This window comes from Camellia sinensis, unplaced genomic scaffold (assembly GCF_055761805.1).
Source record: "Camellia sinensis isolate YWXY unplaced genomic scaffold, ASM5576180v1 Unanchor4, whole genome shotgun sequence".
Taxonomy (NCBI): Eukaryota; Viridiplantae; Streptophyta; class Magnoliopsida; order Ericales; family Theaceae; genus Camellia; species Camellia sinensis.
In genome coordinates this window covers 549259-566593 of record NW_028129277.1, presented here as the reverse complement: position 1 = coordinate 566593, position 17335 = coordinate 549259, and positions in this window count along the sequence as shown.

Here is a 17335-nt window from a genome sequence, read left to right as displayed (position 1 = left end):
CAAGTAGTGTGCACAAAACTGCGCAATGAGGTGCGGAAGACGGCGCGATAAAATGCATGCAAAATGCAAGTAGTCTGCACAAAACTGCGCAATGAGGTGCGCAAGATGGCACGATAAAATGCTTGCAAAATGCAAGTAGTGTGCACAAAACTGCGCAATGAGGTGCGCAAGATAGCGCGACAAAATGGATGTAAAATGCAAGTAGAGTGCATAAAACTGCGCAATGAGGTGCGCAAGATAGCGCGATAAAATGAATGCCAAATGCAAGTAGTGCGCAAAAAACTGCGCAATGAGGTGCGCAAGATAACGTGATAAAATGCATGCAAAATGCAAGTAGAGTGCACAAAACTGCGCAATGAGGTGCGCAAGATAGCGCGACAAAATGGACGCAAAATGCAAGTAAAGTGCATAAAACTGCGCAATGAGGTGCGCAAGATAGCGCGATAAAATGAATGCCAAATGCAAGTAGTGCGCACAAAACTGCGCAATGAGGTGCGCAAGATAGCGCGATAAAATGCATGCAAAATGCAAGTAGAGTGCACAAAACTGCGCAATGAGGTGCGCAAGATCGCGCGATAAAATGCATGCCAAATGCAAGTAGTCTGCACAAAACTGCGCAATGAGGTGCGCAAGATGGCACGATAAAATGCATGCAAAATGCAAGTAGAGTGCACAAAACTGCGCAATGAGGTGCGCAAGATCGCGCGATAAAATGCATGCAAAATGCAAGTAGAGTGCACAAAACTGCGCAATGAGGTGCGCAAGATCGCGCGATAAAATGCATGCCAAATGCAAGTAGTCTGCACAAAACTGCGCAATGAGGTGCGCAAGATGGCACGATAAAATGCATGCAAAATGCAAGTAGAGTGCACAAAACTGCGCAATGAGGTGCGCAAGATCGCGCGATAAAATGCATGCAAAATGCAAGTAGAGTGCACAAAACTGCGCAATGAGGTGCGCAAGATCGCGCGATAAAATGCATGCCAAATGCAAGTAGTCTGCACAAAACTGCGCAATGAGGTGCGCAAGATGGCACGATAAAATGCATGCAAAAAGCAAGTAGAGTGCACAAAACTGCGCAATGAGTTGCGCAAGATCGCGCGATAAAATGCATGCAAAATGCAAGTAGAGTGCCCAAAACTGCGCAATGAGGTGCGCAAGATCGCGCGATAAAAGGCTTGCAAAATGCAAGTATTGTGCACAAAACTGCGCAATGAGGTGCGCAATATAGCGCGAGAAAATGCATGCAAAATGCAAGTAGAGTGCACAAAACTGCGCAATGAGGTGCGCAAGATACCGCGATAAAATGCTTGCAAAATGCAAGTAGTGTGCACAAAACTGCGCAATGAGGTGCGCAAGATAGCGCGATAAAATGAATGCCAAATGCAAGTAGTGCGCACAAAACTGCGCAATGAGGTGCGCAAGATAGCGCGATAAAATGCATGCAAAATGCAAGTAGAGTGCACAAAACTGCGCAATGAGGTGCGCAAGATCGCGCGATAAAATGCATGCCAAATGCAAGTAGTCTGCACAAAACTGCGCAATGAGGTGCGCAAGATGGCACGATAAAATGCATGCAAAAAGCAAGTAGAGTGCACAAAACTGCGCAATGAGTTGCGCAAGATCGCGCGATAAAATGCATGCAAAATGCAAGTAGAGTGCCCAAAACTGCGCAATGAGGTGCGCAAGATCGCGCGATAAAAGGCTTGCAAAATGCAAGTATTGTGCACAAAACTGCGCAATGAGGTGCGCAATATAGCGCGAGAAAATGCATGCAAAATGCAAGTAGAGTGCACAAAACTGCGCAATGAGGTGCGCAAGATACCGCGATAAAATGCTTGCAAAATGCAAGTAGTGTGCACAAAACTGCGCAATGAGGTGCGCAAGATAGCGCGATAAAATGAATGCCAAATGCAAGTAGTGCGCACAAAACTGCGCAATGAGGTGCGCAAGATAGCGCGATAAAATGCATGCAAAATGCAAGTAGAGTGCACAAAACTGCGCAATGAGGTGCGCAAGATCGCGCGATAAAATGCATGCCAAATGCAAGTAGTCTGCACAAAACTGCGCAATGAGGTGCGCAAGATGGCACGATAAAATGCATGCAAAATGCAAGTAGAGTGCACAAAACTGCGCAATGAGGTGCGCAAGATAGCGCGACAAAATGGACGCAAAATGCAAGTAAAGTGCATAAAACTGCGCAATGAGGTGCGCAAGATAGCGCGATAAAATGAATGCCAAATGCAAGTAGTGCGCACAAAACTGCGCAATGAGGTGCGCAAGATAGCGCGATAAAATGCATGCAAAATGCAAGTAGAGTGCACAAAACTGCGCAATGAGGTGCGCAAGATCGCGCGATAAAATGCATGCCAAATGCAAGTAGTCTGCACAAAACTGCGCAATGAGGTGCGCAAGATGGCACGATAAAATGCATGCAAAATGCAAGTAGAGTGCACAAAACTGCGCAATGAGGTGCGCAAGATCGCGCGATAAAATGCATGCAAAATGCAAGTAGAGTGCACAAAACTGCGCAATGAGGTGCGCAAGATCGCGCGATAAAATGCATGCCAAATGCAAGTAGTCTGCACAAAACTGCGCAATGAGGTGCGCAAGATGGCACGATAAAATGCATGCAAAATGCAAGTAGAGTGCACAAAACTGCGCAATGAGGTGCGCAAGATCGCGCGATAAAATGCATGCAAAATGCAAGTAGAGTGCACAAAACTGCGCAATGAGGTGCGCAAGATCGCGCGATAAAATGCATGCCAAATGCAAGCAGTCTGCACAAAACAGCGCAATGAGGTGCGCAAGATGGCACGATAAAATGCATGCAAAATGCAAGTAGAGTGCACAAAACTGCGCAATGAGTTGCGCAAGATCGCGCGATAAAATGCATGCAAAATGCAAGTAGAGTGCACAAAACTGCGCAATGAGGTGCGCAAGATCGCGCGATAAAATGCTTGCAAAATGCAAGTAGTGTGCACAAAACTGCGCAATGAGGTGCGCAATATAGCGCGAGAAAATGCATGCAAAATGCAAGTAGAGTGCACAAAACTCCGCAATGAGGTGCGCAAGATGGCGCGATAAAATGAATGCAAAAGGCAAGTAGTGTGCACAAAACTGCGCAATGAGGTGCGCAAGATGGCGCGATAAAATGCATGCAAAATGCAAGTAGTGTGCACAAAATTGCGCAATGAGGTGCGCAAGAAGGCGCGATAAAATGCATGCAAAATGCAAGTAGAGTGCACAAAACTGCGCAATGAGGTGCGCAAGATAGCGCGATAAAATGCTTGCAAAATGCAAGTACTGTGTACAAAACTGCGCAATGAGGTGCGCAAGATAGCACGATAAAATGCATTCAAAATGCAAGTAGTGTGGACAAAACTGCGCAATGAGGTGCGCAAGATGGCCCGATAAAATGCATGCAAAATGCAAGTAGAGTGCACAAAACTGCGCAATGAGGTGCGCAAGATGGCGCGATAAAATGCATGCAAAATGCAAGTAGTGTGCACAAAACTGCACAATGAGGTGCGGAAGACGGCGCGATAAAATGCATGCAAAATGCAAGTAGAGTGCACAAAACTGCGCAATGAGGTGCGCAAGATGGCGCGATAAAATGCTTGCAAAATGCAAGTAGTGTGCACAAAACTGCGCAATGAGGTGCAAGATAGCGCGACAAAATGGATGCAAAATGCAAGTAGAGTGCATAATACTGCGCAATGACGTGCGCAAGATAGCGCGATAAAATGAATGCCAAATGCAAGTAGTGTGCACAGAACTGCGCAATGAGGTGCGCAAGATAACGTGATAAAATGCATGCAAAATGCAAGTAGTGCGCACAAAACTGCGCAATGAGGTGCGCAAGATAGCGCGATAAAATGCATGCAAAATGCAAGTAGAGTGCACAAAACTGCGCAATGAGGTGCGCAAGATCGCGCGATAAAATGCATGCCAAATGCAAGTAGTCTGCACAAAACTGCGCAATGAGGTGCGCAAGATGGCACGATAAAATGCATGCAAAATGCAAGTAGAGTGCACAAAACTGCGCAATGAGGTGCGCAAGATCGCGCGATAAAATGCATGCAAAATGCAAGTAGAGTGCACAAAACTGCGCAATGAGGTGCGCAAGATCGCGCGATAAAATGCTTGCAAAATGCAAGTAGTGTGCACAAAATTGCGCAATGAGGTGCGCAAGAAGGCGCGATAAAATGCATGCAAAATGCATGTAGAGTGCACAAAACTGCGCAATGAGGTGCGCAAGATACCGCGATAAAATGCTTGCAAAATGCAAGTAGTGTGCACAAAACTGCGCAATGAGGTGCGCAAGATAGCGCGATAAAATGCATGCAAAATGCAAGTAGTGTGCACAAAACTGCGCAATGAGGTGCGCAAGATGGCCCGATAAAATGCATGCAAAATGCAAGTAGAGTGCACAAAACTGCGCAATGAGGTGCGCAAGATGGCGCGATAAAATGCATGCAAAATGCAAGTAGTGTGCACAAAACTGCGCAATGAGGTGCGGAAGACGGCGCGATAAAATGCATGCAAAATGCAAGTAGTCTGCACAAAACTGCGCAATGAGGTGCGCAAGATGGCACGATAAAATGCTTGCAAAATGCAAGTAGTGTGCACAAAACTGCGCAATGAGGTGCGCAAGATAGCGCGACAAAATGGATGTAAAATGCAAGTAGAGTGCATAAAACTGCGCAATGGGGTGCGCAAGATAGCGCGATAAAATGAATGCCAAATGCAAGTAGTGCGCAAAAAACTGCGCAATGAGGTGCGCAAGATAACGTGATAAAATGCATGCAAAATGCAAGTAGAGTGCACAAAACTACGCAATGAGGTGCGCAAGATAGCGCGACAAAATGGACGCAAAATGCAAGTAAAGTGCATAAAACTGCGCAATGAGGTGCGCAAGATAGCGCGATAAAATGAATGCCAAATGCAAGTAGTGCGCACAAAACTGCGCAATGAGGTGCGCAAGATAGCGCGATAAAATGCATGCAAAATGCAAGTAGAGTGCACAAAACTGCGCAATGAGGTGCGCAAGATCGCGCAATAAAATGCATGCCAAATGCAAGTAGTCTGCACAAAACAGCGCAATGAGGTGCGCAAGATGGCACGATAAAATGCATGCAAAATGCAAGTAGAGTGCACAAAACTGCGCAATGAGGTGCGCAAGATCGCGCGATAAAATGCATGCAAAATGCAAGTAGAGTGCACAAAACTGCGCAATGAGGTGCGCAAGATCGCGCGATAAAATGCATGCCAAATGCAAGTAGTCTGCACAAAACTGCGCAATGAGGTGCGCAAGATGGCACGATAAAATGCACGCAAAATGCAAGTAGAGTGCACAAAACTGCGCAATGAGTTGCGCAAGATCGCGCGATAAAATGCATGCAAAATGCAAGTAGAGTGCACAAAACTGCGCAATGAGGTGCGCAAGATCGCGCGATAAAATGCTTGCAAAATGCAAGTAGTGTGCACAAAACTGCGCAATGAGGTGCGCAATATAGCGCGAGAAAATGCATGCAAAATGCAAGTAGAGTGCACAAAACTCCGCAATGAGGTGCGCAAGATGGCGCGATAAAATGAATGCAAAATGCAAGTAGTGCGCACAAAACTGCGCAATGAGGTGCGCAAGATGGCGCGATAAAATGCATGCAAAATGCAAGTAGTGTGCACAAAATTGCGCAATGAGGTGCGCAAGAAGGCGCGATAAAATGCATGCAAAATGCAAGTAGAGTGCACAAAACTGCGCAATGAGGTGCGCAAGATACCGCGATAAAATGCTTGCAAAATGCAAGTAGTGTGCACAAAACTGCGCAATGAGGTGCGCAAGATAGCGCGATAAAATGACTGCCAAATGCAAGTAGTGCGCACAAAACTGCGCAATGAGGTGCGCAAGATAGCGCGATAAAATGCATGCAAAATGCCAGTAGAGTGCACAAAACTGCGCAATGAGGTGCGCAAGATCGCGCGATAAAATGCATGCCAAATGCAAGTAGTCTGCACAAAACTGCGCAATGAGGTGCGCAAGATGGCACGATAAAATGCATGCAAAATGCAAGTAGAGTGCACAAAACTGCGCAATGAGTTGCGCAAGATCGCGCGATAAAATGCATGCAAAATGCAAGTAGAGTGCACAAAACTGCGCAATGAGGTGCGCAAGATCGCGCGATAAAATGTTTGCAAAATGCAAGTAGTGTGCACAAAACTGCGCAATGAGGTGCGCAATATAGCGCGAGAAAATGCATGCAAAATGCAAGTAGAGTGCACAAAACTCCGCAATGAGGTGCGCAAGATGGCGCGATAAAATGAATGCAAAATGCAAGTAGTGCGCACAAAACTGCGCAATGAGGTGCGCAAGATGGCGCGATAAAATGCATGCAAAATGCAAGTAGTGTGCACAAAATTGCGCAATGAGGTGCGCAAGAAGGCGCGATAAAATGCATGCAAAATGCAAGTAGAGTGCACAAAACTGCGCAATGAGGTGCGCAAGATACCGCGATAAAATGCTTGCAAAATGCAAGTAGAGTGCACAAAACTGCGCAATGAGGTGCGCAAGATCGCGCGATAAAATGCATGCCAAATGCAAGTAGTCTGCACAAAACTGCGCAATGAGGTGCGCAAGATGGCACGATAAAATGCATGCAAAATGCAAGTAGAGTGCACAAAACTGCGCAATGAGTTGCGCAAGATCGCGCGATAAAATGCATGCAAAATGCAAGTAGAGTGCACAAAACTGCGCAATGAGGTGCGCAAGATCGCGCGATAAAATGCTTGCAAAATGCAAGTAGTGTGCACAAAACTGCGCAATGAGGTGCGCAATATAGCGCGAGAAAATGCATGCAAAATGCAAGTAGAGTGCACAAAACTCCGCAATGAGGTGCGCAAGATGGCGCGATAAAATGAATGCAAAATGCAAGTAGTGTGCACAAAACTGCGCAATGAGGTGCGCAAGATGGCGCGATAAAATGCATGCAAAATGCAAGTAGTGTGCACAAAATTGCGCAATGAGGTGCGCAAGAAGGCGCGATAAAATGCATGCAAAATGCAAGTAGAGTGCACAAAACTGCGCAATGAGGTGCGCAAGATAGCGCGATAAAATGCTTGCAAAATGCAAGTAGTGTGTACAAAACTGCGCAATGAGGTGCGCAAGATAGCACGATAAAATGCATTCAAAATGCAAGTAGTGTGCACAAAACTGCGCAATGAGGTGCGCAAGATGGTCCGATAAAATGCATGCAAAATGCAAGTAGAGTGCACAAAACTGCGCAATGAGGTGCCCAAGATGGCGCGATAAAATGCATGCAAAATGCAAGTAGTGTGCACAAAACTGCGCAATGAGGTGCGGAAGACGGTGCGATAAAATGCATGCAAAATGCAAGTAGAGTGCACAAAACTGCGCAATGAGGTGCGCAAGATGGCGCGATAAAATGCTTGCAAAATGCAAGTAGTGTGCACAAAACTGCGCAATGAGGTGCAAGATAGCGCGACAAAATGGATGCAAAATGCAAGTAGAGTGCATAAAACTGCGCAATGACGTGCGCAAGGTAGCGCGATAAAATGAATGCCAAATGCAAGTAGTGTGCACAAAACTACGCAATGAGGTGCGCAAGATAACGTGATAAAATGCATGCAAAATGCAAGTAGAGTGCACAAAACTGCGCAATGAGGTGCGCAAGATAGCGCGATAAAATGCATGCAAAATGCAAGTAGTGTGCACAAAACTGCGCAATGAGGTGCGCAAGATAGCGCGATAAAATGCATGCAAAATGCAAGTAGAGTGCACAAAACTGCGCAATGAGGTGCGCAAGATAGCGCGATAAAATGCTTGGAAAATGCAAGTAGTGTGCACAAAACTGCGCAATGAGGTGCGCAAGATGGCCCGATAAAATGCATGCAAAATGCAAGTAGAGTGCACAAGACTGCGCAATGAGGTGCGCAAGATGACGCGATAAAATGCCTGCAAAATGCAAGTAGTGTGCACAAAACTGCGCAATGAGGTGCGGAAGACGGCGCGATAAAATGCATGCAAAATGCAAGTAGAGTGCACAAAACTGCGCAATGAGGTGCGCAAGACGGCGCGATAAAATGCTTGCAAAATGCAAGTAGTGTGCACAAAACTGCGCAATGAGGTGCGCAAGATAGCGCGACAAAATGGATGTAAAATGCAAGTAGATTGCATAAAACTGCGCAATGAGGTGCGCAAGATAGCGCGATAAAATGAATGCCAAATGCAAGTAGTGCGCACAAAACTGCGCAATGAGGTGCGCAAGATAACGTGATAAAATGCATGCAAAACGCAAGTAGAGTGCACAAAACTGCGCAATGAGGTGCGCAAGATAGCGCGACAAAATGGATGCAAAATGCAAGTAGAGTGCATAAAACTGCGCAATGAGGTGCGCAAGATAGCGCGATAAAATGAATGCCAAATGCAAGTAGTGCGCACAAAACTGCGCAATGAGGTGCGCAAGATTGCGCGATAAAATGCATGCAAAATGCAAGTGGAGTGCACAAAACTGCGCAATGAGGTGCGCAAGATCGCGCAATAAAATGCATGCCAAATGCAAGTAGTCTGCACAAAACTGCGCAATGAGGTGCGCAAGATGGCACGATAAAATGCATGCAAAATGCAAGTAGAGTGCACAAAACTGCGCAATGAGGTGCGCAAGATCGCGCGATAAAATGCATGCAAAATGCAAGTAGAGTGCACAAAACTGCGCAATGAGGTGCGCAAGATCGCGCGATAAAATGCATGCCAAATGCAAGTAGTCTGCACAAAACTGCGCAATGAGGTGCGCAAGATGGCACGATAAAATGCATGCAAAATGCAAGTAGAGTGCACAAAACTGCGCAATGAGTTGCGCAAGATCGCGCGATAAAATGCATGCAAAATGCAAGTAGAGTGCCCAAAACTGCGCAATGAGGTGCGCAAGATCGCGCGATAAAATGCTTGCAAAATGCAAGTAGTGTGCACAAAACTGCGCAATGAGGTGCGCAATATAGCGCGAGAAAATGCATGCAAAATGCAAGTAGAGTGCACAAAACTCCGCAATGAGGTGCGCAAGATGGCGCGATAAAATGAATGCAAAATGCAAGTAGTGCGCACAAAACTGCGCAATGAGGTGCGCAAGATGGCGCGATAAAATGCATGCAAAATGCAAATAGTGTGCACAAAATTGCGCAATGAGGTGCGCAAGAAGGCGCGATAAAATGCATGCAAAATGCAAGTAGAGTGCACAAAACTGCGCAATGAGGTGCGCAAGATACCGCGATAAAATGCTTGCAAAATGCAAGTAGTGTGCACAAAACTGCGCAATGAGGTGCGCAACATAGCGCGATAAAATGAATGCCAAATGCAAGTAGTGCGCACAAAACTGCGCAATGAGGTGCGCAAGATAGCGCGATAAAATGCATGCAAAATGCAAGTAGAGTGCACAAAACTGCGCAATGAGGTGCGCAAGATCGCGCGATAAAATGCATGCCAAATGCAAGTAGTCTGCACAAAACTGCGCAATGAGGTGCGCAAGATGGCACGATAAAATGCATGCAAAATGCAAGTAGAGTGCACAAAACTGCGCAATGAGGTGCGCAAGATCGCGCGATAAAATGCATGCAAAATGCAAGTAGTGTGCACAAAATTGCGCAATGAGGTGTGCAAGAAGGCGCGATAAAATGCATGCAAAATGCAAGTAGAGTGCACAAAACTGCGCAATGAGGTGCGCAAGATACCGCGATAAAATGCTTGCAAAATGCAAGTAGTGTGCACAAAACTGCGCAATGAGGTGCGCAAGATAGCGCGATAAAATGACTGCCAAATGCAAGTAGAGCGCACAAAACTGCGCAATGAGGTGCGCAAGATAGCGCGATAAAATGCATGCAAAATGCCAGTAGAGTGCACAAAACTGCGCAATGAGGTGCGCAAGATCGCGCGATAAAATGCATGCCAAATGCAAGTAGTCTGCACAAAACTGCGCAATGAGGTGCGCAAGATGGCACGATAAAATGCATGCAAAATGCAAGTAGAGTGCACAAAACTGCGCAATGAGTTGCGCAAGATCGCGCGATAAAATGCATGCAAAATGCAAGTAGAGTGCACAAAACTGCGCAATGAGGTGCGCAAGATCGCGCGATAAAATGTTTGCAAAATGCAAGTAGTGTGCACAAAACTGCGCAATGAGGTGCGCAATATAGCGCGAGAAAATGCATGCAAAATGCAAGTAGAGTGCAATAAACTCCGCAATGAGGTGCGCAAGATGGCGCGATAAAATGAATGCAAAATGCAAGTAGTGCGCACAAAACTGCGCAATGAGGTGCGCAAGATGGCGCGATAAAATGCATGCAAAATGCAAGTAGTGTGCACAAAATTGCGCAATGAGGTGCGCAAGAAGGCGCGATAAAATGCATGCAAAATGCAAGTAGAGTGCACAAAACTGCGCAATGAGGTGCGCAAGATACCGCGATAAAATGCTTGCAAAATGCAAGTAGAGTGCACAAAACTGCGCAATGAGGTGCGCAAGATCGCGCGATAAAATGCATGCCAAATGCAAGTAGTCTGCACAAAACTGCGCAATGAGGTGCGCAAGATGGCACGATAAAATGCATGCAAAATGCAAGTAGAGTGCACAAAACTGCGCAATGAGTTGCGCAAGATCGCGCGATAAAATGCATGCAAAATGCAAGTAGAGTGCACAAAACTGCGCAATGAGGTGCGCAAGATCGCGCGATAAAATGTTTGCAAAATGCAAGTAGTGTGCACAAAACTGCGCAATGAGGTGCGCAATATAGCGCGAGAAAATGCATGCAAAATGCAAGTAGAGTGCACAAAACTCCGCAATGAGGTGCGCAAGATGGCGCGATAAAATGAATGCAAAATGCAAGTAGTGCGCACAAAACTGCGCAATGAGGTGCGCAAGATGGCGCGATAAAATGCATGCAAAATGCAAGTAGTGTGCACAAAATTGCGCAATGAGGTGCGCAAGAAGGCGCGATAAAATGCATGCAAAATGCAAGTAGAGTGCACAAAACTGCGCAATGAGGTGCGCAAGATACCGCGATAAAATGCTTGCAAAATGCAAGTAGAGTGCACAAAACTGCGCAATGAGGTGCGCAAGATCGCGCGATAAAATGCATGCCAAATGCAAGTAGTCTGCACAAAACTGCGCAATGAGGTGCGCAAGATGGCACGATAAAATGCATGCAAAATGCAAGTAGAGTGCACAAAACTGCGCAATGAGTTGCGCAAGATCGCGCGATAAAATGCATGCAAAATGCAAGTAGAGTGCACAAAACTGCGCAATGAGGTGCGCAAGATCGCGCGATAAAATGCTTGCAAAATGCAAGTAGTGTGCACAAAACTGCGCAATGAGGTGCGCAATATAGCGCGAGAAAATGCATGCAAAATGCAAGTAGAGTGCACAAAACTCCGCAATGAGGTGCGCAAGATGGCGCGATAAAATGAATGCAAAATGCAAGTAGTGTGCACAAAACTGCGCAATGAGGTGCGCAAGATGGCGCGATAAAATGCATGCAAAATGCAAGTAGTGTGCACAAAATTGCGCAATGAGGTGCGCAAGAAGGCGCGATAAAATGCATGCAAAATGCAAGTAGAGTGCACAAAACTGCGCAATGAGGTGCGCAAGATAGCGCGATAAAATGCTTGCAAAATGCAAGTAGTGTGTACAAAACTGCGCAATGAGGTGCGCAAGATAGCACGATAAAATGCATTCAAAATGCAAGTAGTGTGCACAAAACTGCGCAATGAGGTGCGCAAGATGGTCCGATAAAATGCATGCAAAATGCAAGTAGAGTGCACAAAACTGCGCAATGAGGTGCCCAAGATGGCGCGATAAAATGCATGCAAAATGCAAGTAGTGTGCACAAAACTGCGCAATGAGGTGCGGAAGACGGTGCGATAAAATGCATGCAAAATGCAAGTAGAGTGCACAAAACTGCGCAATGAGGTGCGCAAGATGGCGCGATAAAATGCTTGCAAAATGCAAGTAGTGTGCACAAAACTGCGCAATGAGGTGCAAGATAGCGCGACAAAATGGATGCAAAATGCAAGTAGAGTGCATAAAACTGCGCAATGACGTGCGCAAGGTAGCGCGATAAAATGAATGCCAAATGCAAGTAGTGTGCACAAAACTACGCAATGAGGTGCGCAAGATAACGTGATAAAATGCATGCAAAATGCAAGTAGAGTGCACAAAACTGCGCAATGAGGTGCGCAAGATAGCGCGATAAAATGCATGCAAAATGCAAGTAGTGTGCACAAAACTGCGCAATGAGGTGCGCAAGATAGCGCGATAAAATGCATGCAAAATGCAAGTAGAGTGCACAAAACTGCGCAATGAGGTGCGCAAGATAGCGCGATAAAATGCTTGGAAAATGCAAGTAGTGTGCACAAAACTGCGCAATGAGGTGCGCAAGATGGCCCGATAAAATGCATGCAAAATGCAAGTAGAGTGCACAAGACTGCGCAATGAGGTGCGCAAGATGACGCGATAAAATGCCTGCAAAATGCAAGTAGTGTGCACAAAACTGCGCAATGAGGTGCGGAAGACGGCGCGATAAAATGCATGCAAAATGCAAGTAGAGTGCACAAAACTGCGCAATGAGGTGCGCAAGACGGCGCGATAAAATGCTTGCAAAATGCAAGTAGTGTGCACAAAACTGCGCAATGAGGTGCGCAAGATAGCGCGACAAAATGGATGTAAAATGCAAGTAGATTGCATAAAACTGCGCAATGAGGTGCGCAAGATAGCGCGATAAAATGAATGCCAAATGCAAGTAGTGCGCACAAAACTGCGCAATGAGGTGCGCAAGATAACGTGATAAAATGCATGCAAAACGCAAGTAGAGTGCACAAAACTGCGCAATGAGGTGCGCAAGATAGCGCGACAAAATGGATGCAAAATGCAAGTAGAGTGCATAAAACTGCGCAATGAGGTGCGCAAGATAGCGCGATAAAATGAATGCCAAATGCAAGTAGTGCGCACAAAACTGCGCAATGAGGTGCGCAAGATTGCGCGATAAAATGCATGCAAAATGCAAGTGGAGTGCACAAAACTGCGCAATGAGGTGCGCAAGATCGCGCAATAAAATGCATGCCAAATGCAAGTAGTCTGCACAAAACTGCGCAATGAGGTGCGCAAGATGGCACGATAAAATGCATGCAAAATGCAAGTAGAGTGCACAAAACTGCGCAATGAGGTGCGCAAGATCGCGCGATAAAATGCATGCAAAATGCAAGTAGAGTGCACAAAACTGCGCAATGAGGTGCGCAAGATCGCGCGATAAAATGCATGCCAAATGCAAGTAGTCTGCACAAAACTGCGCAATGAGGTGCGCAAGATGGCACGATAAAATGCATGCAAAATGCAAGTAGAGTGCACAAAACTGCGCAATGAGTTGCGCAAGATCGCGCGATAAAATGCATGCAAAATGCAAGTAGAGTGCCCAAAACTGCGCAATGAGGTGCGCAAGATCGCGCGATAAAATGCTTGCAAAATGCAAGTAGTGTGCACAAAACTGCGCAATGAGGTGCGCAATATAGCGCGAGAAAATGCATGCAAAATGCAAGTAGAGTGCACAAAACTCCGCAATGAGGTGCGCAAGATGGCGCGATAAAATGAATGCAAAATGCAAGTAGTGCGCACAAAACTGCGCAATGAGGTGCGCAAGATGGCGCGATAAAATGCATGCAAAATGCAAATAGTGTGCACAAAATTGCGCAATGAGGTGCGCAAGAAGGCGCGATAAAATGCATGCAAAATGCAAGTAGAGTGCACAAAACTGCGCAATGAGGTGCGCAAGATACCGCGATAAAATGCTTGCAAAATGCAAGTAGTGTGCACAAAACTGCGCAATGAGGTGCGCAACATAGCGCGATAAAATGAATGCCAAATGCAAGTAGTGCGCACAAAACTGCGCAATGAGGTGCGCAAGATAGCGCGATAAAATGCATGCAAAATGCAAGTAGAGTGCACAAAACTGCGCAATGAGGTGCGCAAGATCGCGCGATAAAATGCATGCCAAATGCAAGTAGTCTGCACAAAACTGCGCAATGAGGTGCGCAAGATGGCACGATAAAATGCATGCAAAATGCAAGTAGAGTGCACAAAACTGCGCAATGAGGTGCGCAAGATCGCGCGATAAAATGCATGCAAAATGCAAGTAGTGTGCACAAAATTGCGCAATGAGGTGTGCAAGAAGGCGCGATAAAATGCATGCAAAATGCAAGTAGAGTGCACAAAACTGCGCAATGAGGTGCGCAAGATACCGCGATAAAATGCTTGCAAAATGCAAGTAGTGTGCACAAAACTGCGCAATGAGGTGCGCAAGATAGCGCGATAAAATGACTGCCAAATGCAAGTAGAGCGCACAAAACTGCGCAATGAGGTGCGCAAGATAGCGCGATAAAATGCATGCAAAATGCCAGTAGAGTGCACAAAACTGCGCAATGAGGTGCGCAAGATCGCGCGATAAAATGCATGCCAAATGCAAGTAGTCTGCACAAAACTGCGCAATGAGGTGCGCAAGATGGCACGATAAAATGCATGCAAAATGCAAGTAGAGTGCACAAAACTGCGCAATGAGTTGCGCAAGATCGCGCGATAAAATGCATGCAAAATGCAAGTAGAGTGCACAAAACTGCGCAATGAGGTGCGCAAGATCGCGCGATAAAATGTTTGCAAAATGCAAGTAGTGTGCACAAAACTGCGCAATGAGGTGCGCAATATAGCGCGAGAAAATGCATGCAAAATGCAAGTAGAGTGCAATAAACTCCGCAATGAGGTGCGCAAGATGGCGCGATAAAATGAATGCAAAATGCAAGTAGTGCGCACAAAACTGCGCAATGAGGTGCGCAAGATGGCGCGATAAAATGCATGCAAAATGCAAGTAGTGTGCACAAAATTGCGCAATGAGGTGCGCAAGAAGGCGCGATAAAATGCATGCAAAATGCAAGTAGAGTGCACAAAACTGCGCAATGAGGTGCGCAAGATACCGCGATAAAATGCTTGCAAAATGCAAGTAGAGTGCACAAAACTGCGCAATGAGGTGCGCAAGATCGCGCGATAAAATGCATGCCAAATGCAAGTAGTCTGCACAAAACTGCGCAATGAGGTGCGCAAGATGGCACGATAAAATGCATGCAAAATGCAAGTAGAGTGCACAAAACTGCGCAATGAGTTGCGCAAGATCGCGCGATAAAATGCATGCAAAATGCAAGTAGAGTGCACAAAACTGCGCAATGAGGTGCGCAAGATCGCGCGATAAAATGCTTGCAAAATGCAAGTAGTGTGCACAAAACTGCGCAATGAGGTGCGCAATATAGCGCGAGAAAATGCATGCAAAATGCAAGTAGAGTGCACAAAACTCCGCAATGAGGTGCGCAAGATGGCGCGATAAAATGAATGCAAAATGCAAGTAGTGTGCACAAAACTGCGCAATGAGGTGCGCAAGATGGCGCGATAAAATGCATGCAAAATGCAAGTAGTGTGCACAAAATTGCGCAATGAGGTGCGCAAGAAGGCGCGATAAAATGCATGCAAAATGCAAGTAGAGTGCACAAAACTGCGCAATGAGGTGCGCAAGATAGCGCGATAAAATGCTTGCAAAATGCAAGTAGTGTGTACAAAACTGCGCAATGAGGTGCGCAAGATAGCACGATAAAATGCATTCAAAATGCAAGTAGTGTGCACAAAACTGCGCAATGAGGTGCGCAAGATGGTCCGATAAAATGCATGCAAAATGCAAGTAGAGTGCACAAAACTGCGCAATGAGGTGCGCAAGATGGCGCGATAAAATGCATGCAAAATGCAAGTAGTGTGCACAAAACTGCGCAATGAGGTGCGGAAGACGGCGCGATAAAATGCATGCAAAATGCAAGTAGTCTGCACAAAACTGCGCAATGAGGTGCGCAAGATGGCACGATAAAATGCTTGCAAAATGCAAGTAGTGTGCACAAAACTGCGCAATGAGGTGCGCAAGATAGCGCGACAAAATGGATGTAAAATGCAAGTAGAGTGCATAAAACTGCGCAATGAGGTGCGCAAGATAGCGCGATAAAATGAATGCCAAATGCAAGTAGTGCGCAAAAAACTGCGCAATGAGGTGCGCAAGATAACGTGATAAAATGCATGCAAAATGCAAGTAGAGTGCACAAAACTGCGCAATGAGGTGCGCAAGATAGCGCGACAAAATGGACGCAAAATGCAAGTAAAGTGCATAAAACTGCGCAATGAGGTGCGCAAGATAGCGCGATAAAATGAATGCCAAATGCAAGTAGTGCGCACAAAACTGCGCAATGAGGTGCGCAAGATAGCGCGATAAAATGCATGCAAAATGCAAGTAGAGTGCACAAAACTGCGCAATGAGGTGCGCAAGATCGCGCGATAAAATGCATGCCAAATGCAAGTAGTCTGCACAAAACTGCGCAATGAGGTGCGCAAGATGGCACGATAAAATGCATGCAAAATGCAAGTAGAGTGCACAAAACTGCGCAATGAGGTGCGCAAGATCGCGCGATAAAATGCATGCAAAATGCAAGTAGAGTGCACAAAACTGCGCAATGAGGTGCGCAAGATCGCGCGATAAAATGCATGCCAAATGCAAGTAGTCTGCACAAAACTGCGCAATGAGGTGCGCAAGATGGCACGATAAAATGCATGCAAAATGCAAGTAGAGTGCACAAAACTGCGCAATGAGGTGCGCAAGATCGCGCGATAAAATGCATGCAAAATGCAAGTAGAGTGCACAAAACTACGCAATGAGGTGCGCAAGATCGCGCGATAAAATGCATGCCAAATGCAAGTAGTCTGCACAAAACTGCGCAATGAGGTGCGCAAGATGGCACGATAAAATGCATGCAAAAAGCAAGTAGAGTGCACAAAACTGCGCAATGAGTTGCGCAAGATCGCGCGATAAAATGCATGCAAAATGCAAGTAGAGTGCCCAAAACTGCGCAATGAGGTGCGCAAGATCGCGCGATAAAAGGCTTGCAAAATGCAAGTATTGTGCACAAAACTGCGCAATGAGGTGCGCAATATAGCGCGAGAAAATGCATGCAAAATGCAAGTAGAGTGCACAAAACTGCGCAATGAGGTGCGCAAGATACCGCGATAAAATGCTTGCAAAATGCAAGTAGTGTGCACAAAACTGCGCAATGAGGTGCGCAAGATAGCGCGATAAAATGAATGCCAAATGCAAGTAGTGCGCACAAAACTGCGCAATGAGGTGCGCAAGATAGCGCGATAAAATGCATGCAAAATGCAAGTAGAGTGCACAAAACTGCGCAATGAGGTGCGCAAGTTCGCGCGAT